This window comes from Lissotriton helveticus, chromosome 12 (assembly GCF_964261635.1).
Source record: "Lissotriton helveticus chromosome 12, aLisHel1.1, whole genome shotgun sequence".
In the NCBI taxonomy this organism is placed as follows: Eukaryota; Metazoa; Chordata; class Amphibia; order Caudata; family Salamandridae; genus Lissotriton; species Lissotriton helveticus.
In genome coordinates, this window is record NC_136073.1 from 161,688,473 (window position 1) to 161,712,075 (window position 23,603).

At 49.3% G+C, this 23,603-nt stretch overlaps 8 non-coding genes across 8 annotated transcripts; all 8 read left to right on the plus strand.

Moving 5' to 3' along the window:
* Positions 1 to 701: 701 nt before the first annotated feature.
* Positions 702 to 783, plus strand: TRNAS-AGA (transfer RNA serine (anticodon AGA)). The gene has a single exon. It is a non-coding gene; the product is annotated as a tRNA-Ser (tRNA).
* A 2,828-nt stretch (positions 784 to 3,611) lies between these two features.
* On the plus strand, positions 3,612 to 3,693 carry TRNAS-AGA (transfer RNA serine (anticodon AGA)). Its single transcript has one exon. It is a non-coding gene; the product is annotated as a tRNA-Ser (tRNA).
* Positions 3,694 to 6,508: 2,815 nt separating this feature from the next.
* On the plus strand, positions 6,509 to 6,590 carry TRNAY-AUA (transfer RNA tyrosine (anticodon AUA)). The gene has a single exon. It is a non-coding gene; the product is annotated as a tRNA-Tyr (tRNA).
* A 4,925-nt stretch (positions 6,591 to 11,515) lies between these two features.
* On the plus strand, positions 11,516 to 11,597 carry TRNAS-UGA (transfer RNA serine (anticodon UGA)). The gene has a single exon. It is a non-coding gene; the product is annotated as a tRNA-Ser (tRNA).
* A 1,329-nt stretch (positions 11,598 to 12,926) lies between these two features.
* On the plus strand, positions 12,927 to 13,008 carry TRNAS-UGA (transfer RNA serine (anticodon UGA)). The gene has a single exon. It is a non-coding gene; the product is annotated as a tRNA-Ser (tRNA).
* Positions 13,009 to 13,630: 622 nt separating this feature from the next.
* Positions 13,631 to 13,712, plus strand: TRNAS-CGA (transfer RNA serine (anticodon CGA)). Its single transcript has one exon. It is a non-coding gene; the product is annotated as a tRNA-Ser (tRNA).
* Positions 13,713 to 15,041: 1,329 nt separating this feature from the next.
* Positions 15,042 to 15,123, plus strand: TRNAS-UGA (transfer RNA serine (anticodon UGA)). The gene has a single exon. It is a non-coding gene; the product is annotated as a tRNA-Ser (tRNA).
* Positions 15,124 to 15,745: 622 nt separating this feature from the next.
* Positions 15,746 to 15,827, plus strand: TRNAS-CGA (transfer RNA serine (anticodon CGA)). The gene has a single exon. It is a non-coding gene; the product is annotated as a tRNA-Ser (tRNA).
* Positions 15,828 to 23,603: the final 7,776 nt, after the last annotated feature.

Below are 23,603 nucleotides of genomic sequence, written 5' to 3' on the forward strand. Positions count from 1 at the left end.
GCTACTTCTTTTGCCGGCACAATCTGTCCTAGGTATATGGTATACCACTTTCCAAGGGGCTTTCAAGTAAATTAAATCTGTCAGTCAGGTATACTCCAATTACACACATGTTTAGGGAAGAAGTACGTGCACTTCAGCACTGATTATTAGTGATAAAGTGATCAGAATCCTAAGGCCCAAAAAAAGATACAGCAAAACCATGAGGTGAAAAGCAAAAAGGTAGGGTTGAGACCACCTTAAGGATGCCAGGTCTAACGATAATGAACTAAGGATAATGTGAGTAAAACATCAGGTTTCTCTCCGGCATTTGTTGAGACAAGTGGGCCTTCTTTTATCTTCCATTCAAGCAATCTTTTCCGGACCCCTTTATTATACAGCTCTTCAAGGAAAAAAGATAAAGCACTTACAAAGGAGTCTCAAATACTCAAAGATGGCAGACTTCTGGAATATGGGCCATAGACGTAAGCAGCACGAAAACAGAGTGAAATAGGTTGCAAAACATTAAGTGCCGCATGAGAGCAAGCATGCAAGCCTATCCTTTTCCAAAAAAGAGATATATTCTTGCAATTTTTGTTTTTAGGAGAGAATGTGCCTGCTGAAAAAAACATTGTTTTTAAAAAGTGCATTGCAGAATATCAGGAATTTGCTGTGGGACACCTTGAAAACTTTCCTACAGATTATTTGCACCAACCTAACAGTAAGTTGTTGTGGCCCAGTGGTTAAGGCGATGGACTAGAAATCCATTGAGGTCTCCCCGCGCAGGTTCGAATCCTGCCGACAACGAGAGTATTTTCGTCTTCTGATACAATTTTAGAAGTTAACTTTTAGTATTTCTTCCATGTCAGTTTTAAAAATAGGTGGCTTATTTTGGTGTCACTATTGCCTCTTTACATATTTATTATCACTACCCCTTTCATGTCTTTGCTATACCTCTCTTCCTACATTAGCGCTGGTGCAAACGCTTCAAATTATTATACCCTGGCTCTCTCAGTCATACCTGCATGTGCACTTGAAACTTACATTACCAATAAAAGAAGCAAATAGAGAAAAAGAACAAAAGTGCTTGCTGGATTAGGCAAACACACTTCATAAAACTGCATTTTTTTTTTTAATTCTCCCCGTGTTACAAGCCTAACTGCTCCCTGTGTAATTTCTCTTAACCTGATTTCCCAGGAAGATAATTTTATCTACAGGCTCTTTCTGTGTTTTTTCCCTAGTCTTTATCTCCCTTTTCTTAGCTGTGTAACTGTTCCTTTACGTGCTCTATTTAGGCGTCATTTATCTCATTTGAGCTTCTTGTACCTGCTGCTGTTTTCTCCACCCCTGAAACTGCCTTTTCCCTCTTTCTCTTTTTCTCTGAGGTTGTTGGCTACTTTCCAAAGCTTCCGATGCCCCATGGCTCCTTCATCTTGTTGTCAGATGTGAATTGGAAAAGGAACCAAATTAACAAGCCTTTGCCACTCACACATGGCAGAAGTGCGTGTTGTGCGGCCCGTACGAGCCATGGTGCTTGCTTCATCATAATTAGGAACGTAGTCATTAGCCACAGCTCTGCTCATGGGTCACTGAGGTCAGTTTCAATAAATACTCAAAAACATAACCATGCAGTCCCCCCTGTGTAGTTATCTTGCTTTACTGCTGTTTGTGTGATTAGCTGGGAGGAGCTCACGGCAGCATCCTCCATATAAAAGTGTAGTTGGACCGCTCCTTAACTCTTTTTTGCTTCACATACAGATGGCTTGAAAATTACTGGGGAGATGCAGGTCTAATAGACAGAATAGAAGAACTGAACCAGGTGGGTTTCTCTGCATTGGTGTCCCCTCACTGGCCAGCAAGTGTAATGTGTGACCTTTGACTCCTGGCAGTTCACAAGCAGGAGGCCAGGAAACATTTTCAGCCAATCAACCACTGAGGAGATACAGCCTTTGTATAAGGAATGAAGAAGCAATGAATACATCCAGCCTATCATAGGAGTAGCCCTGAGTGTTCCGAGTTATAAATTATCCATGTCACTGCATGTTATTGAGCCCAAGTAGCTCGCCGTGATCGTATAGTGGTTAGTACTCTGCATTGTGGCCGCAGCAACCTCGGTTGGAATCCGAGTCACTGCATTGTGGTTGGCAATGTCACGGCAGTTGGGTTTTGCTTTTATAGAATTAACAGATGTACCAGTGGTTTTTGTAAAATGTCTATTAAAAACAGATCCTTTTAAATATTTAAACAATCTAATGACACATTATTTAAACTCACATGATTATAAGCTGTAGCTATATTGTAATTATTGACATAAATTATCGTTCTTGAACCTATTAGGGGTGGGGGGGAGCGGAATTCTACCCCATGACAATCAGAATGCAGATGAATGCAGTTGCAGTTGAGTGACCTGTGTTGTGGCTGTCTAGAGGGAATTCACAAATGTAGCTGTTACGCAGCCCAATCCAGACGTGTATTGGAGACAGGTTTTCAGGCAAATAGAGCAGTGAGTGCAGAGAAATTTTCACTCTCTAAAAGTGGCATTTATAAAATAGAAAAGTGAAATCCAACCTCACCAGTAAGTAGGATTTATCAATAAATAAATAAAGCTTCCCCTCTCTGGTATGGAATTACCAAATAAAAAGTATAAGGGAATACCCAATGCTAACCTATGAGAGGGGTAGACCTCACAGTAGTGAAAAATGAAATAGACTGTTTGGTACTACCAGGACATGCACACTACCACAGTACATATCTTACCTATTACTTACATAGCATGATGCCCCTAGGACTACCTTCTTGCCTACCTTAGGGGTTACTTATATGTAATAAAATTGACGTATAAGGCTTGGCAAGTAGTTTTAAATGCAAAGTGGAAGTGGCAGTACACTGCAACACAGGCACTGCAGTCGCAGGCTTGAGACAGGTTTGAAAGGCTACTACTTTGGGCGGCACAATCAGTCCCTGGGTATATGGTATACCACTTTACAAGGGGCTTTCAAGTAAATTAAATCTGTCAGTCAGGTATACTCCAAATACACACATGTTTAGGGAAGAAGCACGTGCACTTCAGCACTGATTATTAGTGATAAAGTGATCAGAGTCCTAAGGCCAACAAAAAGATACAGCAAAACCATGAGGTGAAAAGCAAAAAGGTAGGGTTGAGACCACCTTGAGGATGCCAGGTCTAACGATAATGAACTAAGGATAATGTGAGTAAAACATCAGGTTTCTCTCCGGCATTTGTTGAGACAAGCGGGCCTTCTTTTATCTTCCATTCAAGCAATCTTTTCCGGACCCCTTTATTATACAGCTCTTCAAGGAAAAAAGATAAAGCACTTACAAAGGAGTCTCAAATACCCAAAGATTGTAGACTTCTGGAATATGGGCCATAGACCAAAAGCAGCACGAAAACAGAGTGAAATAGATTGCAAAACATTGAGTGCCGCATGAGAGCATGCATGCAAGCCTATCCTTTTCCAAACTAGAGATATAATCTTGCAATTTTTGTTTTTAGGAGAGAATGTGTCTGCTGAAAAAAACATTGTTTTTAAAAAGTGCATTGCAGAATATCAGGAATTTGCTGTGGGACACCTTGAACACTTTCCTACAGATTATTTGCACAAACCTAACAGTAAGTTGTTGTGGCTGAGAGGTTAAGGCGATGGACTAGAAATCCATTGGGGTCTCCCCGCGCAGGTTCGAATCCTGCCAACAAAGGGAGTATTTTTATCATCGGCTACAATTTCAAAAGTTAACATTTAGTATTTCTTCCATGTCAGTTTGATAAATAGGTGGTCTATTTTGGTGTCACTATTGCCTCTTTACATATTTATTATCGCTACCCCTTTCATGTCTTTGCTATACCTCTCTTCCTACATTAGCGCTGGTGCAAACACTTCAAATTATTATACCCTGGCTCTCTCAGTCATACCTGCATGTGCACTTGAAACTTACATTACCAATAAAAGAAGCAAATAGAGAAAAAGAACAAAAGTGCTTGCTGGATTAGGCAAACACACTTCATAAAACTGCATTTTCTTTTTTATTCTCCGCGTGTTACAAGCTTAACTGTTCCCTGTGTAACTTCTCTTAACCTGATTTCCCAGGAAGATAATTTTATCTACAGGCTCTTTCTGTGTTTTTTCCCTAGTCTTTATCTCCCTTTTCTTAGCTGTGTAACTGTTCCTTTACGTGCTCTATTTAGGCGTCATTTATCTCATTTGAGCTCCTTGTACCTGCTGCTGTTTTTTCCACCACTCAAACTGCCTTTTCCCTCTTTCTCTCTTTCTCTGAGGTTGTTGGCTACTTTCCAAAGCTTCCGATGCCCCATGGCTCCTTCATCTTGTTGTCAGATGTGAATTGGAAAAGGAACCAAATTAACAAGCCTTTGCCACTCACAGATGGCAGAAGTGCGTGTTGTGGGGCCCGTCCGAGCCATGGTGCTTGCTTCATCATAATTAGGAACGTAGTCATTAGCCACAGCTCTGCTCATGGGTCACTGAGGTCAGTTTCAATAAATACTCAAAAACATACCCATGCAGTCCCCCCTGTGTAGTTATCTTGCTTTACTGCTGTTTGTGTGATTAGCTGGGAGGAGCTCACGGCAGCATCCTCCATATAAAAGTGTAGTTGGACCGCTCCTTAACTCTTTCTTGCTTCACATACAGATGGCTTGAAAGGTACTGGGGAGATGCAGGTCTAATAGACAGAATAGAAGTACTGCACCAGGTGGGTTTCTCTGCATTGGTGTCCCCTCACTGGCCAGGAAGAGTAATGTGTGACCTTTGACTCTTGGCAGTTCAAAAGCAGGAGGCCAGGAAACATTTTCAGCCTATCAACCACTGAGGAGATACAGCCTTTGTATAAGGAATGAGGAAGCAATGAATACATTCAGCCTATCATAGGAGTAGCCCTGAGTGTTCCGAAATATAAATTTTCCTTGTCACTGCATGTTAATGAGCCCAAGTAGCTCGCCGTGATCGTATAGTGGTTAGTACTCTGCGTTGTGGCTGCAGCAACCTTGTTTCGAATCCGAGTCACGGCATTGTGGTTGGCAATGTCACGGCAGTTGGGTTTTGCTTTTATAGAATTAACAAATGTACCAGTGGTTTTTGTAAAATGTCTATTAAAAACAGATCCTTTTAAATATTTAAACAATCTAATGACACATTATTTAAACTCACATGATTATAAGCTGTGGCTATATTGTAATTATTGACATAACTTATCGTTCTTGAACCTATTAGGGGTGGGGGGGAGAGGAATTCTACCCCATGACAATCAGAATGCAGTTGCAGTTGAGTGACCTTTGTTGTGGCTGTCTAGAGGGAATTCACAAATGTAGCTGTTACGCAGCCCAATCCAGACGTGTATTGGAGACAGGTTTTCAGGCAAATAGAGCAGTGAGTGCAGAGAAATTTTCAGACTCTAAAAGTGGCATTTATAAAATAGTAAAGTGAAAACCAACCTCACCAGTAAGTAGGATTTATCAATAAATACATAAAGCTTCCCCTCTCTGGTATGGAATTACCAAATAAAAAGTATAAGGGAATACCCAATGCTAATCTTCGAGAGGGGTAGACCTCACAGTGGTGAAAAATGAAATAGACTGTTTGGTACTACTAGGACATGCACACTACCACAGTACATATCTTACCTTTTACGTACATAGCATGATGCCCCTAGGACTACCTCAGGCCTACCTTAGGGGTTACTTATATGTAATAACATTGACGTTTAAGGCTTGGCAAGTAGTTTTAAATGCCAAGTGGAAGTGGCAGTACACTGCAACACAGGCACTGCAGTGGCAGGCTTGAGACAGGTTTGAAAGGCTACTACTGTGGGCGGCACAATCAGTCCCTGGGTATATGGTATACCACTTTACAAGGGGCTTTCAAGTAAATTAAATCTGTCAGTCAGGTATACTACAAATACACACATGTTTAGGGAAGAAGCACGTGCACTTCAGCACTGATTATTAGTGATAAAGTGATCAGAGTCCTAAGGCCAACAAAAAGATACAGCAAAACCATGAGGTGAAAAGCAAAAAGGTAGGGTTGAGACCACCTTAAGGATGCTAGGTCTAACGATAATGAACTAAGGATAATGTGAGTAAAACATCAGGTTTCTCTCCGGCATTTGTTGAGACAAGTGGGCCTTCTTTTATCTTCAATTCAAGCAATCTTTTCCGGACCCCTTTATTATATAGCTCTTCAAGGACAAAAGATAAAGCACTTACAAAGGAGTCTCAAATAATCAAAGATGGTAGACTTCTGGAATATGGGCCATAGACATAAGCAGCACAAAAACAGAGTGAAATAGGTTGCAAAACATTGAGTGCTGCATGAGAGCTAGCATGCAAGCCTATCCTTTTCCAAAAAAGAGATATATTCTTGCAATTTTTGTTTTTAGGAGAGAATGTGCCTGCTGAAAAAAACATTGTTTTTAAAAAGTGCATTGCAGAATATCAGGAATTTGCTGTGGGACACCTTGAAAACTTTCCTACAGATTATTTGCACACACCTAACAGTAAGTTGTTGTGGCCGAGTGGTTAAGGCGATGGACTATAAATCCATTGAGGTCTCCCTGCGCAGGTTCGAATCCTGCCGACAATGTGAGTATTTTTATCATCGGCTACAATTTCGGAAGTTAACATTTAGTATTTCTTCCATGTCAGTTTTATACATAGGGGGCTTATTTTGGTGTCTATTGCCTCTTTACATATTTATTATCGCTACCCCTTTCATGTCTTTGCTATACCTCTCTTCCTACATTAGCGCTGGTGCAAACGCTTCAAATTATTATACCCTGGCTCTCTCAGTCATACCTGCATGTGTACTTGAAACTTACATTACCAATAAAAGAAGCAAATAGAGAAAAAGAACAAAAGTGCTTGCTGGATAAGGAAAACACACTTCATAAAACTGCATTTTCTTTTTTATTCTCCCCGTGTTACAAGCTTAACTGCTCCCTGTGTAATTTCTCTTAACCTTATTTCCCAGGAAGATATTTTTATCTACAGGCTCTTTCTGTGTTTTTCCCCTAGTCTTTATCTCCCTTTTCTTAGTTGTGCAACTGTTCCTTTATGTGCTCTATTTAGGCGTCATTTATCTCATTTGAGCTCCTTGTACCTGCTGCTGTGTTCTCCACCCCTCAAACTGCCTTTTCGCTCTTTCTCTCTTTCTCTGAGGTTGTTGGCTACTTTCCAAAGCTTCCGATGCCCCATGGCTCCTTCATCTTGTTGTCAGATGTGAATTGTAAAAGGAACCAAATTAACAAGCCTTTACCACTCACACATGGCAGAAGTGCGTGTTGTGGGGCCCCTATGAGCCATGGTGCTTGCTTCATCATAATTAGGAACGTAGTCATTAGCCAAAGCTCTGCTCATGGGTCACTGAGGTCAGTTTCAATAAATACTCAAAAACATAACCATGCAGTCCCCCCTGTGTAGTTATCTTGCTTTACTGCTGTTTGTGTGATTAGCTGGGAGGAGCTCACAGCAGCATCCTCCATATAAAAGTGTAGTTGGACCGCTCCTGAACTCTTTCTTGCTTCACGTACAGATGGCTTGAAAGGTACTGGGGAGATGCAGGTCTAATAGACAGAATAGAAGAACTGCACCAGGTGGGTTTCTCTGCATTGGTGTCCCCTCACTGGCCAGCAAGTGTAATGTGTGACCTTTGACTCCTGGCAGTTCACAAGCAGGAGGCCAGGAAACATTTTCAGCCTATCAACCACAGAGGAGATACAGCCTTTGTATAAGGAATGAGGAAGCAATGAATACCTCCAGCCTATCATAGGAGTAGCCCTGAGTGTTCCGAATTATAAATTATCCATGCCACTGCATGTTATTGAGCCCAAGTAGCTCGCCGTGATCGTATAGTGGTAGGTACTCTGCGTTGTGGCCGCAGCAACCTCGGTTCGAATCCGAGTCACGGCATTGTGGTTGGCAATGTCACGGCAGTTGGGTTTTGCTTTTATAGAATTAACAAATGTACCAGTGGTTTTTGTAAAATGTCTATTAAAAACTGATCCTTTTAAATATTTAAAGAATCTAATGACACGTTATTTAAACTCACATGATTATAAGCTGTAGCTATATTGTAATTATTGACATAAATTATCGTTCTTGAACCTATTAGGGGTGGGAGGGAGCGGAGTTCTACCCCATGACAATCAGAATGCAGATGAATGCAGTTGAGTGACCTGTGTTGTGGCTGTCTAAAGGGAATTCACAAATGTAGCTGTTACGCAGCCCAATCCAGACGTGTATTGGAGACAGGTTTTCAGGCAAATATAGCAGTGAGTGCAGAGAAATGTTCACTCTCTAAAAGTGGCATTTATAAAATAGTAAAGTGAAATCCAACCTCATCAGTAAGTAGGATTTATCAATAAATAAATAATGCTTCCCCTCTCTGGTATGGAATTACCAAATAAAAAGTATAAGGGAATACCCAATGCTAACCTGTGAGAGGGGTAGACCTCACAGTAGTGAAAAATGAAATACACTGTTTGGTACTACCAGGACATGCACACTACCACAGTACATATCTTACCTTTTACTTACATAGAATGATGCCTCTAGGACTACCTCGGGCCTACCTTAGGGGTTACTTATATGTAATAACATTGACGTTTAAGGCTTGGCAAGTAGTTTTAAATGCCAAGTGGAAGTGGCAGTACACTGCAACACAGGCACTGCAGTGGCAGGCTTGAGACAGGTTTGAAAGGCTACTACTTTGGGCGGCACAATCAGTCCCTGGGTATATGGTATACCACTTTACAAGGGGCTTTCGAGTAAATTAAATCTGTCAGTCAGGTATACTCCAAATACACACATGTTTAGGGAAGAAGCACGTGCACTTCAGCACTGATTACTAGTGATAAAGTGATCAGAGTCCTAAGGCCAACAAAAAGATACAGCAAAACCATGAGGTGAAAAGCAAAAAGGTAGGGTTGAGACCACCTTAAGAATGCCAGGTCTAACGATAATGAACTAAGGATATTGTGAGTAAAACATCAGGTTTCCCTCCGGCATTTGTTGAGACAAGTGGGCCTTCTATTATCTTCCATTCAAGCAATCTTTTCCGGACCCCTTTATTTTATAGCTCTTCAAGGACAAAAGATAAAGCACTTACAAAGGAGTCTCAAATACTCAAAGATGGTAGACTTCTGGAATATGGGCCATAGACCAAAAGCAGCACGAAAACAGAGTGAAATAGGTTCCAAAATATTGAGTGCCGCATGAGAGCAAGCATGCAAGCCTATCCTTTTCCAAACTAGAGATATAATCTTGCAATTTTTGTTTTTAGGAGAGAATGTGCCTGCTGACAAAAACATTGTTTTTAAAAAGTGCATTGCAGAATATCAGGAATTTGCTGTGGGACACCTTGAAAACTTTCCTACAGATTATTTGCTTAAACCTTGAAGTATGTTGTTGTGGCTGAGTGGTTAAGGGGATGGACTAGAAATCCATTAGGATCTCCCCGCGCAGGTTCGAATCCTGCCGACAACGGGAATATTTTTATCATCGGCTACAATTTCAGAAGTGAACATTTAGTATTTCTTCCATGTCAGTTTTATAAATAGGTGGCTTATTTTGGTGTCACTATTGCCTCTTTACATATTTATTATCGCTACCCCTTTCATGTCTTTGCTATTCCTCTCTTCCTACATTAGCGCTGGTGCAAACGCTTCAAATTATTATACCCTGGCTCTCTCAGTCATACCTGCATGTGCACTTGAAACTTACATTACCAATAAAAGAAGCAAATAGAGAAAAAGAACAAAAGTGCTTGCTGGATTAGGCAAACACACTTCATAAAACTGCATTTTCTTTTTTATTCTCCCGTGTTACAAGTTTAACTGCTCCCTGTGTAATTTCTCTTAACCTGCTGTCCCAGGAAGATAATTTTATCTACAGGCTCTTTCTGTGTTTTTTCCCTAGTCTTTCTTTCTCTTTTCTTAGCTGTGTAACTGTTCCTTTACGTGCTCTATTTAGGCGCCATTAATCTCATTTGAGCTCCTTGTACCTGCTTGTTTGTATGGTTTTTAAAAAGTGCATTGCAGAACATCAGGAATTTGCTGTGGGACACCTTGAAAACTTTCATACAGATTATTTGCACCAAGCTTGCAGTAAGGTGTTGTGGCCGAGTGGTAAAGGCAATGGACTCGAAGTCTCCCTGCGAAGGTTCAAATGCTGCCGACAACGAGAGTATTTTTATCTTCGGCTACAATTTTAGAAGTTAACCTTTAGTATTTCTTCCATGTCAGTTTTATAAATAGATGGCTTATTTTGGTGTCACTCTTGCCTCTTCACATATTTATTATCGCTACCCCTTTCATGTCTTTGCAATACCTCTCTTCCTACATCAGCGCTGGTGCAAGCGCTTCAAATTATTATACCCTGGCTCTCTCAGTCATACCTGCAGGTGCACTTGAAACTTACTTTACCAATAAAAGAAGCAAATATAGAAATAGAACAAAAGTGCTTGCTGGATTAGGCAAAGACACTTCATAAAAGTGCATTTTCTTTTTTATTCTCCCGTGTTACAAGCTTAACTGCTCCCTGTGTAATTTCTCTTAAACTGCTGTCCCAGGAAGATAATTTTATCTACAGGCTCTTTCTGTGTTTTTTCCCTAGTCTTTCTTTCCCTTTTCTAAGCTGTGTAACTGTTCCTTTACGTGCTCTATTTAGGCACCATTAATCTCATTTGAGCTCCTTGTACCTGCTTGTTTGTATTGATTTTAAAAAGTGCATTGCAGAACATCAGGACTTTGCTGTGGGACACCTTGAAAACTTCATACAGATTATTTGCACAAAGCTTACTGTAAGTTATTGTGGCCGAGTGCTTAAGGCAATGGACGTGAAATCCATTGGGGTCTCCCCGCGCAGTTTCGAATCCTGCCGACAGCAAAAGTATTTTTATCTTCGGCTACAATTTTAGAAGTTAACCTTTAGTATTTCTTCCATCTCAGTTTTATAAATAGGTAGCTTATTTTGGTGTCACTATTGCCTCTTCACATATTTATTATCAATACCCCTTTCATGTCTTTGCTATACCTCTCTTCCTACATTAGCGATGGTGCAAACGCTTCAAAATATTATACCCTGGCTCTCTCAGTCATACCTGCATGTGTACTTGAAACTTACCTTACCAATGAAAGAAGCAAATAGAGAAATAGAACCAACGTGCTTGCTGGATTAGGAAAACACACTTCATAAAAGTGCATTTTCTTTTTTATTCTCCCGTGTTACAAGCTTAACTGCTCCCTGTGTAATTTCTCTTAACCTGCTGTCCCAGGAAGATAATTTTATCTACAGGCTCTTTCTGTGCTTTTTCCCTAGTCTTTTTTTCCCTTTTCTTAGCTGTGTAACTGTTCCTTTACGTGCTCTATTTAGGCGCCATTAATCTCATTTGAGCTCCTTGTACCTGCTTGTTTGTATTGTTTTTAAAAAGGGCATTGCAAAAAATCAGGAATTTGCTGTGGGACACCTCGAAAACTTTCATACAGATTATTTGCACAAAGCTTACAATAAGTTGTTGTGGCCGAGTGTTTAAGGCGATGGACTTGAAATCCATTGGGGACTCCCCGCGCAGGTTCGAATCCTGCTGACAACGAGAGTATTTTCGTCTTCGGCTACAATTTTAAAAAATAACCTTTAGTATTTCTTCCATGTCAGTTTTATAAATAGGTGGCTTATATTGGTGTCAGTATTGCCTCTTCACATATTTATTTTTGCTACCCCTTTCATGTCTTTGCTATACCTCTCTTCCTACATTAGCGATGGTGCAAACGCTACAAAATATTATACCCTGGCTCTCTCAGTCATACCTGCATGTGTACTTGAAACTTACTTTACCAATGAAAGAAGCAAATAGAGAAATAGAACAAAAGTGCTTGCTGGATTAGGCAAACACACTTCATAAAACTGCATTTTCTTTTTTATTCTCCTGTGTTACAAGCTTAACTGCTCCCTGTGTAATTTCTCTTAACCTGCTATCCCAGGAAGATAATTTTATCTACAGGCTCTTTCTGTGTTTTTTCCCTAGTCTTTCTTTCCCTTTTCTTAGCTGTGTAACTGTTCCTTTACGTGCTCTATTTAGGCGCCATTAATCTCATTTGAGCTCCTTGTACCTGCTTGTTTGTATTGCTTTTAAAAAGTGCATTGCAGAACATCAGGAATTTGCTGTGGGACACCTTGAAAACTTTCATACAGATTATTTGCACAAAGCTTACAGAAAGTTGTTGTGGCCGAGTGTTTAAGGCGATGGGCTCTAAATCCATTGACGTCTCCCACGCAGGTTCGAATCCTGCTGACAAGGAGAGTATTTTTATCTTCGGCTACAATTTTAGAAGTTAACCTTTAGTATTTCTTCCATCTCAGTTTTATAAATAGGTAGCTTATTTTGGTGTCACTATTGCCTCTTCACATATTTATTATCAATACCCCTTTCATGTCTTTGCTATACCTCTCTTCCTACATCAGCGCTGGTGCAAGCGCTTCAAATTATTATACCCTTACTCTCTCAGTCATACCTGCATGTGCACTTGAAACTTACTTAACCAATAAAAGAAGCAAATAGAGAAATAGAACCAACGTGCTTGCTGGATTAGGAAAACACACTTCATAAAAGTGCATTTTCTTTTTTATTCTCCCGTGTTACAAGCTTAACTGCTCCCTGTGTAATTTCTCTTAACCTGCTGTCCCAGGAAGATAATTTTATCTACAGGCTCTTTCTGTGCTTTTTCCCTAGTCTTTTTTTCCCTTTTCTTAGCTGTGTAACTGTTCCTTTACGTGCTCTATTTAGGCGCCATTAATCTCATTTGAGCTCCTTGTACCTGCTTGTTTGTATTGTTTTTAATAAGTGCATTGCAAAACATCAGGAATTTGCTGTGGGACACCTTGAAAACTTTCATACAGATTATTTGCACAAAGCTTGCAATAAGTTGTTGTGGCCGAGTGGTTAAAGCGATGTACTTGAAATCCATTGGTGTCTCCCCGCGCAGGTTTGAATCCTGCCGACAACGAGAGTATTTTCGTCTTCGGCGACAATTTTAGAAGTTAACCTTTAGTATTTCTTCCATTTCAGTTTTATAAATAGGTGGCTTATATTGGTGTCACTATTGCCTCTTCACATATTTATTTTTGCTACCCCTTTCATGTCTTTGCCATACCTCTCTTCCTACATTAGCGATGGTGCAAACGCTTCAAAATATTATACCCTGGCTCTCAGTCATACCTGCATGTGCACTTGAAACTTACTTTACCAATAAAAGAAGCAAATAGAGAAATAGAAATAAAGTGCTTGCTGGATTAGGCAAACACACTTCATAAAAGGGCATTTTCTTTTTTATTCTCCCGTGTTACAAGCTTAACTGCTCCCTGTATAATTTCTCTTAACCTGCTGTCCCAGGAAGATAATTTTATCTACAGGCTCTTTCTGTGTTTTTTCCCTAGGCTTTCTTTCCCTTTTCTTAGCTGTGTAACTGTTCCTTTACGTGCTCTATTTAGGCGCCATTAATCTAATTTGAGCTCCTTGTACCTGCTTGTTTGTATTGTTTTTAAAAAGTGCATTGCAGATCATCAGGAATTTGCTGTGGGACACCTTGAAAACTTTCATACAGATTATTTGCACAAAGCTTATAGAAAGTTGTTGTGGCCGAGTGGTTAAGGCGATGGACTCGAAATCCATTGGGGTCTCCCCGCGCAGGTTCAAATCCTGCTGACAACGAGAGTATTTTCATCTTCGGCTACAATTTTAGAAGTTAACCTTTAGTATTTCTTCCATGTCAGTTTTATAAATAGGTGGCTTATATTGGTGTCACTATTGCCTCTTCACATATTTATTTTTGCTACCCCTTTCATGTCTTTGCTATACCTCTCTTCCTACATTAGCGATGGTGCAAACGCTACAAAATATTATACCCTGGCTCTCTCAGTCATACCTGCATGTGTACTTGAAACTTACTTTACCAATGAAAGAAGCAAATAGAGAAATAGAACAAAAGTGCTTGCTGGATTAGGCAAACACACTTCATAAAACTGCATTTTCTTTTTTATTCTCCCGTGTTACAAGCTTAACTGCTCCCTGTGTAATTTCTCTTAACCTGCTATCCCAGGAAGATAATTTTATCTACAGGCTCTTTCTGTGTTTTTTCCCTAGTCTTTCTTTCCCTTTTCTTAGCTGTGTAACTGTTCCTTTACGTGCTCTATTTAGGCGCCATTAATCTAATTTGAGCTCCTTGTACCTGCTTGTTTGTATTGTTTTTAAAAAGTGCATTGCAGAACATCAGGAATTTGCTGTGGGACACCTTGAAAACTTTCATACAGATTATTTGCACAAAGCTTACAGAAAGTTGTTGTGGCCGAGTGTTTAAGGCGATGGGCTCTAAATCCATTGACGTCTCCCACGCAGGTTCGAATCCTGCTGACAAGGAGAGTATTTTTATCTTCGGCTACAATTTTAGAAGTTAACCTTTAGTATTTCTTCCATCTCAGTTTTATAAATAGGTAGCTTATTTTGGTGTCACTATTGCCTCTTCACATATTTATTATCAATACCCCTTTCATGTCTTTGCTATACCTCTCTTCCTACATCAGCGCTGGTGCAAGCGCTTCAAATTATTATACCCTTGCTCTCTCAGTCATACCTGCATGTGCACTTGAAACTTACTTAACCAATAAAAGAAGCAAATAGAGAAATAGAACCAACGTGCTTGCTGGATTAGGAAAACACACTTCATAAAAGTGCATTTTCTTTTTTATTCTCCCGTGTTACAAGCTTAACTGCTCCCTGTGTAATTTCTCTTAACCTGCTGTCCCAGGAAGATAATTTTATCTACAGGCTCTTTCTGTGCTTTTTCCCTAGTCTTTTTTTCCCTTTTCTTAGCTGTGTAACTGTTCCTTTACGTGCTCTATTTAGGCGCCATTAATCTCATTTGAGCTCCTTGTACCTGCTTGTTTGTATTGTTTTTAATAAGTGCATTGCAAAACATCAGGAATTTGCTGTGGGACACCTTGAAAACTTTCATACAGATTATTTGCACAAAGCTTGCAATAAGTTGTTGTGGCCGAGTGGTTAAGGCGATGGACTTGAAATCCATTGGTGTCTCCCCGCGCAGGTTTGAATCCTGCCGACAACGAGAGTATTTTCGTCTTCGGCTACAATTTTAGAAGTTAACCTTTAGTATTTCTTCCATTTCAGTTTTATAAATAGGTGGCTTATATTGGTGTCACTATTGCCTCTTCACATATTTATTTTTGCTACCCCTTTCATGTCTTTGCCATACCTCTCTTCCTACATTAGCGATGGTGCAAACGCTTCAAAATATTATACCCTGGCTCTCAGTCATACCTGCATGTGCACTTGAAACTTACTTTACCAATAAAAGAAGCAAATAGAGAAATAGAAATAAAGTGCTTGCTGGATTAGGCAAACACACTTCATAAAAGGGCATTTTCTTTTTTATTCTCCCGTGTTACAAGCTTAACTGCTCCCTGTATAATTTCTCTTAACCTGCTGTCCCAGGAAGATAATTTTATCTACAGGCTCTTTCTGTGTTTTTTCCCTAGGCTTTCTTTCCCTTTTCTTAGCTGTGTAACTGTTCCTTTACGTGCTCTATTTAGGCGCCATTAATCTAATTTGAGCACCTTGTACCTGCTTGTTTGTATTGTTTTTAAAAAGTGCATTGCAGAACATCAGGAATTTGCTGTGGGACACCTTGAAAACTTTCATACAGATTATTTGCACAAAGCTTACAGTAAGTTGTTGTGGCCGAGTGGTTAAGGCGATGGACTCGAAATCCATTGGGGTCTCCCCGCGCAGGTTCGAATCCTGCCAACAACAAGAGTATTTTCGTCTTCTGATACAATTTTAGAAGTTAACCTTTAGTATTTCTTCCATGTCAGTTTTATAAATAGGTGGCTTATATTGGTGTCATTATTGCCTCTTCACATATTTATTTTTGCTACCCCTTTCATGTCTTTGCTATACCTCTCTTCCTACATTAGCGATGGTGCAAACGCTTCAAAATATTATACCCTGGCTCTCTCAGTCATACCTGCATGTGTACTTGAAACTTACTTTACCAATGAAAGAAGCAAATAGAGAAATAGAACAAAAGTGCTTGCTGGATTAGGCAAACACACTTCATAAAACTGCATTTTCTTTTTTATTCTCCCGTGTTACAAGCTTTACTGCTCCCTGTGTAATTTCTCTTAACCTGCTGTCCCAGGAAGATAATTTTATCTACAGGCTCTTTCTTTGTTTTTTCCCTAGTCTTTCTTTCTCTTTTCTTAGCTGTGTAACTGTTCCTTTATGTCAGGGGTGCCCAAACCTGTCCTGGCGGGCCGTATCCATGCCAGATTTTTGGGATATCCCCATCTGGTGATCACGGTTCGATCCCCGGCGCCGGCGGCAGATCAGATTGCCCAGGACGGGGTCCATGTGACCCGGGCAGTCCTATCCCCTGGGTGTACGTGGTTGTCCGACATGTCGGTCGTATTTGCTTTTACGTACCGGATCGGAATCGGCCCCCATAAAATCGTACGTAAAGTATATAGCAAATCAACCTGAAATCTGCTGGGTCAGAAAGGGCTCGATTCCGATCCGTGTCGGAAGGTTAGGAGTCCGTACGAATTTGTCGGGACGGCATGGCAGAGTGCCCGGGACGGGCTCCATGCGTCCCGGGCATTCGTCCCCCGGGCGTCCGGGGCTACATCCAGGCTGACGGTATGGCAGAGTGCCCGGGTCGGGCTCCATGGTTTTCACGGTGGTCCTCCCCTGGGTGTCAGGGGGCTCCTGGCCGACGGCATGGAAAAGTACCCAGGACGGGCTCCATGCGTCCCGGGCATTTGTCCCCCGGGCGTCCGGGGCTCCATCCAGGCCGACGGCATGGCAGAGTGCCCGGGTCGGGCTCCATGGTTTCCAGGGTGGTCCTCCCCAGGGTGTCGGGGCGCTCCATGCCGAAGGCATGGAAAAGTGCCCAGGACGGGCTCCATGCGTGCCGGGCATTTGTCCCCCGGGCGTCCGGGGCTCCATCCAGGCCGACGGCATGGCAGAGTGCCCGGGTCGGGCTCCATGGCTTTCACGGTGGTCCTCCCCTGGGTGTCTGGGGGCTCCAGGCCGAAGGCATGGAAAAGTGCCCAGGACGGGCTCCATGCATCCCGGGCACGGGCACGGGGACGGGGACAGGGTCGGGAGAGTCCAGGCGGCTTCACTTCCGTGTCCAGCCATCTGATCGCCCAGATTCCCTCGGCCATCTGGTCGCCCGGATCCCCTCGGGCATCTGGTCGCCCGCAACGCTTTCCTATGGGGCGACCAGATGGCCGAACTTCCCTGGAAGTCCCGATGAGGTGCCATTCGCCGCCCGGATCCCAGCGAGGGCTCCAGGAGGTTGGGTACATTCGCGCCTTGGGTCCCCTCTGTCACCTCGCGTGCACAGATTACAAGAAAAGGGGGTAATTTTCCTCCGGATTACTAGGGAGAAGGGTACGCCCGGACACCCCTCCGAGGCTGGTGGTTCTCTGCCATGGGGACCAGATGGGCTATGCCTGGGCAACACCTCCCTAGGCCACCCGGGGCTTCCTTCCTCCAGGCCAACTGCATGTCAAATTGCCCAGGACGGGCTCCATGGCTCCTGGGCAGTCGTCCCCCGGGCGTCTGGGGCTCCATCCAGGCTGACGGCATTGAAAAGTGCCCAGGACGGGCTCCATGCGTCCCGGGCATTCGTCCCCTGGGCGTCCGGGGCTCCATCTAGGCTGACGGTATGGCAGAGTGCCCGGGTCGGGCTCCATGGTTTTCACGGTGGTCCTCCCCTGGGTGTCTGGGGGCTCCAGGCCGAAGGCATGGAAAAGTGCCCAGGACGGGCTCCATGCGTCCCGGGCATTCGTCCCCCGGGCGTCCGGGGCACCCATCTCCATGAGGCCAACGGCATTGGCAAAGTACCCAGGACGGGCTCCATGGGTCCCGGGCAGACCTCCCCCCGGGCGTCCGGGGCTCCCACCTCCAGGCCGACGGAATGTCAAAGTACCCAGGACGGGCTCCATGGGTCCCGGGCAGCTTCCCCCGGGGCGTCCGGGGCACCCACCTCCAGGCCGACGGCATGTCAAAGTACCCAGGACGGGCTCCACGGGTCCCGGGCATTCCTCCCCCAGGTCGTCCGGGCCCTAGAGCTCCGGTGGTCCAACCTGCGCCTGAGGCCCAGCCGGGGTCCAAGAGCCCTGCCTTGCGTGGGCAGGCAGTCAGGAACCCTACCGCGAAGGCTTGGGATGGATGGGGAGCTGGGAGTCCTTTCGATCCCGGCCCTCTGGTCGCCCGCGATGCTTTCCAATGGGGCGACCAGATGGCCGGGCTTCCCTGGAAGTCCCGATGAGGTGCCATTCGGCTCCTGGATCCCAGCTAGGGCTCCATGAGGTCGGGTTCTTTTACGCCTTGGGTCCCCTCTGTCACCTCGCGTGCACGGATTGCAAGAAAGGGGGGTAATTTCCCTCCGGATTACTAGGGGCAGGGTACGCCCGGACACCTCTCCAGGGCTGGTGGTTCTCTGCCCGGGGGACCAGATGAGATATGCCTGGGCAACACCTCTCCCGGGCGTCTGGGGGCTCCATTCTCCGGGCCAACGGCATGGCTCAATGCCCAGGACGGGCTCCACGTGTCCCGGACAGACCTCCCCTGGGCGTCCGGGGCACCCATCTCCATGAGGCCAACGGGATGGCAAAGTACCCGGGAAGGGCTCCACGGGTCCCGGGCAGCCTTCCCCCGGGCATCCGGGGCTCCCACCTTTAGGCCGACGGCATGTCACACTGCCCAGGACGGGCTCCATGGGCCCCGGACAGACCTCCCCCGGGCGTCCGGGGCACCCATCTCCAGGAGGCCAACGGGATGGCAAAGTACCCGGGAAGGGCTCCACGGGTCCCGGGCAGCCTTCCCCCGCTCGTCCGGGGCTCCCACCTCCAGGCCGACGGCATGTCACAGTGCCCAGGACGGGCCCCATGGGCCCCGGACAGCCCTCCCCCCGGGCGTTCGGGGCACATATCTCCAGGAGGCCAACGGCGTTGCAAAGTACCCGGAAAGGACTCCACGGGTACCGGGCAGTCCTCCCCCCGGGCGTCCGGGGCACCCATCTCCATGAGGCCAACGGCATTGGCAAAGTACCCGGGAGGGGCTCCACGGGTCCCGGGCAGGCCTCCCCCGGGCGTCCAGGGCACCCACCTCAAGGCCGACGGCATGTAAAAGTGCCCAGGACGGGCTCCATGGGTCCCGGGCAGCCCACCCCCGGGCATCCGGGGCACCCATCTCCAGGAGGCCAACGGCGTTGCAAAGTACCCGGGAAGGGCTCCACGGGTACCGGGCAGTCCTCCCCCGGGCGTCCGGGGGCTCCCTTCTCCAGGCCGACGGCATGGTTCAATGCCCAGGACGGGACGTCAAGTGGCCAGGACGGGCTCCATGCGTCCCGGGCATTCGTCCCGGGACGGGGACGGGGTGGGGAAGAGTCCAGGCGGCTTCACCTCCATGCCCAGCCATCTGGTCGCCCGGATTCCCTCGGCCATCTGGTCGCCCGGATCCCCTCGGGCATCTGGTCGCCCGCAACGCTTTCCTATGGGGGGGACCAGATGGCCGAACTTCCCTGGAAGTCTTAATGAGGTGCCATTCGCCTCCCGGATCCCAGCGAGGGCTCCATGAGGTCGGGTTCTTTCACGCCTTGGGTCCCCTCTGTCACCTCGCGTGCACAGATTGCAAGAAAGGGGGGTAATTTGCCTCCGGATTACTATGGGGCAGGGTATGCCCGGACACCCCTCCAGGGTTGGTGGTTCTCTGCCATGGGGACCAGATGGGATATGCCTGGGCAACACCTCCCTAGGCCACCCGGAGCTTCCTTCCTCCAGGCCAACTGCATGTCAAATTGCCCAGGACGGGCTCCATGGCTCTTGGGCAGTCGTCCCCCGGGCGTCCGGTGCTCCATCCAGGCCGACGGCATGGCAGAGTGCCCGGGACAGGCTCCATGCGTCCCGGGCCTTCGCCCCCCCGGGCGTCCGGGGCTCCATCCAGGCTGACGGCATGGCAGTGTGCCCAGGACGGGCTCCACGGGCCCCGGTCATCCGGGGCACCCTTCCCCGGGCCAGCGGCATGTCAGAGTGCCCAGGACCAGTTCCACGGGTCCCGGGCAGTCCTCCCCCGGGCGTCCGGGGCTCCCTTCCCCGGGCCAAAGCATTTCAGAGTGCCCAGGACGGGCTCCACGGGTTCCGGGCGTCCAGGTCTCCCTTCCCCGGGCCAACGGCTTGTCAGAGTGCCCAGGACGGGCTCCACGGGCCCCGGGCGTCCGGGGCACCCTTCCCCGGGCCAGCGGCATGTCAGAGTGCCCAGGACGAGTTCCACGGGTCCCGGGCAGTCCTCCCCCCCGGGTGTCCGGGGCTCCCTTCCCCGGGCCAAAGCATTTCAGAGTGCCCAGGACGGGCTCCACGGGTCCCGGACGTCCGGGGCTCCCTTCCCCGGGCCAACGGCATACAGGAGTGCCCAGGACGGGCTCCACGGGTCCCGGACGTCTGGGGCTCCCTTCCCCGGGCCAACGGCTTGTCAGAGTGCCAAGGACGGGCTCCACGGGTCCCGGTCGTCTGGGGTCCCTCCCCCGGGCCAACAGCAGGTCAGAGTGCCCAGGACGGGCTCCACGGGTCCCGGTCGTCTGGGGTCCCTCCCCCGGGCCAACAGCAGGTCAGAGTGCCCAGGACGGGCTCCACGGGTCCCGGGCAGCCCACCCCCCGGGCGTTCGGGGCACCCATCTCCAGGAGGCCAACGGCGTTGCAAAGTACCCGGGAAGGGCTCCACGGGTACCGGGCAGTCCTCCCCCGGGCGTCCGGGGCTCCCTTCTCCAGGCCAACGGCATGGTTCAATGCCCAGGACGGGCTCCATGGGTCCGGGGAGGCGTCCCATGCGCCTCCGGGCTTGGGAGCCCCGGCTGGGTCCAGGGGCCCGGGCGGGCCCCGGGTCGGGTGCTCCGGCCCTGGTCCCTGTCTCCCAGCCTACCGCACTGCCAAGGGCCTAGGAATGGGTTCCGTTGTTCCCGGGGAGCCTCCCCTTGCTTGGCTGGGTTCAGGAGCAGTGGCTAGGGCCCCTGAGGGCCCGGGGAGGGCGGCCTCCCCACCCCGGGCTCTGTCCTTGGTCCTGCTGCGTGGCAGGGTGCCCGGGACGGGGTCCGGAGGGACCGGGGAGGCGTCCCATGCACCTCCGGGCTTGGGAGCCCCGGCTCGGTCCAGGGGCCCGGGCGGGCCCCGGGTCGGGTGCTCCGGCCCTGGTCCCTGTCTCCCAGCCTACCGCACTGCCAAGGGCCTAGGAATGGGTTCCGTTGTTCCCGGGGAGCCTCCCCTTGCTTGGCTGGGTTCAGGAGCAGTGGCTAGGGCCCCTGAGGGCCCGGGGAGGGCGGCCTCCCCACCCCGGGCTCTGTCCTTGGTCCTGCTGCATGGCAGGGTGCCCGGGACGGGGTCCGGAGGGACCGGGGAGGCGTCCCATGCACCTCCGGGCTTGGGAGCCCCGGCTGGGTCCAGGGGCCCGGCCGGGCCCCGGGTCGGGTGCTCCGGCCCAGGGCCCTGTCTCCCAGCCTGCCGCACTGCCAATGGCCCGGGAAGGGGTTCCGATGTGCCCGGGGAGCCTCCCCTTGCTTGGCTGGGTTCAGGAGCAGTGGCTAGGGCCCCTGAGGGCCCGGGGAGGGCGGCCTCCCCACCCCGGGCTCTGTCCTTGGTCCTGCTGCGTGGCAGGGTGCCCGGGACGGGGTCCGGAGGGACCGGGGAGGCGTCCCATGCACCTCCGGGCTTGGGAGCCCCGGCTGCGTCCAGGGGCCCGGCCGGGCCCCGGGTCGGGTGCTCCGGCCCTGGGCCCTGTCTCCCAGCCTGCCGCACTGCCAAGGGCCCGGGAAGGGGTTCCGATGTGCCCGGGGAGCCTCCCCTTGCTTGGCTGGGTTCAGGAGCAGTGGCTAGGGCCCCTGAGGGCCCGGGGAGGGCGGCCTCCCCACCCCGGGCTCTGTCCTTGGTCCTGCTGCGTGGCAGGGTGCCCGGGGCGGGGTCTGGAGGGACCGGGGAGGCGTCCCATGCGCCTCCGGGCTTGGGAGCCCCGGCTGGGTCCAGGGGCCCGGGCGGGCCCCGGGTCGGGTGCTCCGGCCCTGGGCCCTGTCTCCCAGCCTGCCGCACGGCCAAGGGCCCGGGAAGGGGTTCCGATGTGCCCGGGGAGCCTCCCCTTGCTTGGCTGGGTTCAGGAGCAGTGGCTAGGGCCCCCGAGGGCCCGGGGAGGGCGGCCTCCCCACCCCGGGCTCTGTCCTTGGTCCTGCTGCGTGGCAGGGTGCCCGGGACGGGGTCCGGAGGGACCGGGGAGGCGTCCCATGCGCCTCCGGGCTTGGGAGCCCCGGCTGGGTCCAGGGGCCCGGGCGGGCCCCGGGTCGGGTGCTCAGGCCCTGGGCCCTGTCTCCCAGCCTGCCGCACTGCCAAGGGCCCGGAAAGGGGTTCCGATGTGCCCGGGGAGCCTCCCCTTGCTTGTCTGTGTTCAGGAGCTCCATCCGGGGCCCCTGAGGGCCCCGGGGAGGGTGGCCTCCCCACCCCGGGCTCCGTCCTGGGTCATGCCGCGGGGCAGGGTGCCCGGGACGGGGTCCGGCGGGCCCGGGGAGGCTTCCCCTGTGCCTCCGGGCCTGGGAGCCCCGGCTGGGTCCAGGGGCCCGGTCGGGGCCCCGGGTCGGGCGCTCCGGCCCTGGGCCCGGTCCCCCGGGCTGCCGCTCCACCCAGGGCCCAGGACAGGGGTCCGTCGGTCCCTTGCAGGCCTCCCCTGCTTGTCAAGGTGTAAGCGGGCCCCGGGTCGGAGGGCCCGCCGGCCCCTGGCAGCCTCCATGGCTGTGGCCCGGCTGGGGCCCCGGGCCTCCGGCCCGCCATGCCCCGGGCGCCCGCTCCCTCCTTCGTGGGGGCACGGGGCGACCGGATGGCGTCCCTTTCGTGCCCGGCCATCTGGTCGCCCGGATCCCCTCGGCCATCTGGTCTCCCGGATCCCCTCGGCCATCTGGTCTCCAGGATCCCCTCGGCCATCTGGTCTCCCGGATCGCCTCGGCCATCTGGTCGCCCGCAATGCTTTCCAATGGGGGCGACCAGATGGCCGAACTTCCCTGGAAGTCCCGATGAGGTGCCATTTGCCTCCCGGATCCCAGCGAGGGCTCCAGGAGGTCAGGTACTTTTGCGCCTTGGGTCCCCTCTGTCACCTCTAGTGCACGGATTACAAGAAAGGGGGGTAATTTTCCTCCGGATTACTAGGGAGAGGGTCAGTCAGACCTCCGTGTGGTCTGGCGATTCTGAATCAGGGGAAGGCAGGACCCGGGCCCTCCCGCCGGGGCCCCCAGGGGCCTGGGTACGCACCTGCTGCTTAGCCCCCTTGCCGATGGGCCTTTTCCTCCGAGTTTGCTCAGGCAGGTCCCCGCGAGGTCTGGCCATGCTGAGACGGGGCCAGGCAGCACCCGGGCCCGCCCGCCGGGGCCCCCAGGGGCCCGGGAATGCACCTGCCTCTCAGCCCTTTCCCGATGGTCCTTTTTCTCCGAGTTTTTTTCCACAGTCTGACCTCCGATAGGTCCGGCGGTTCCGAATCAGGGGAAGGCAGGAC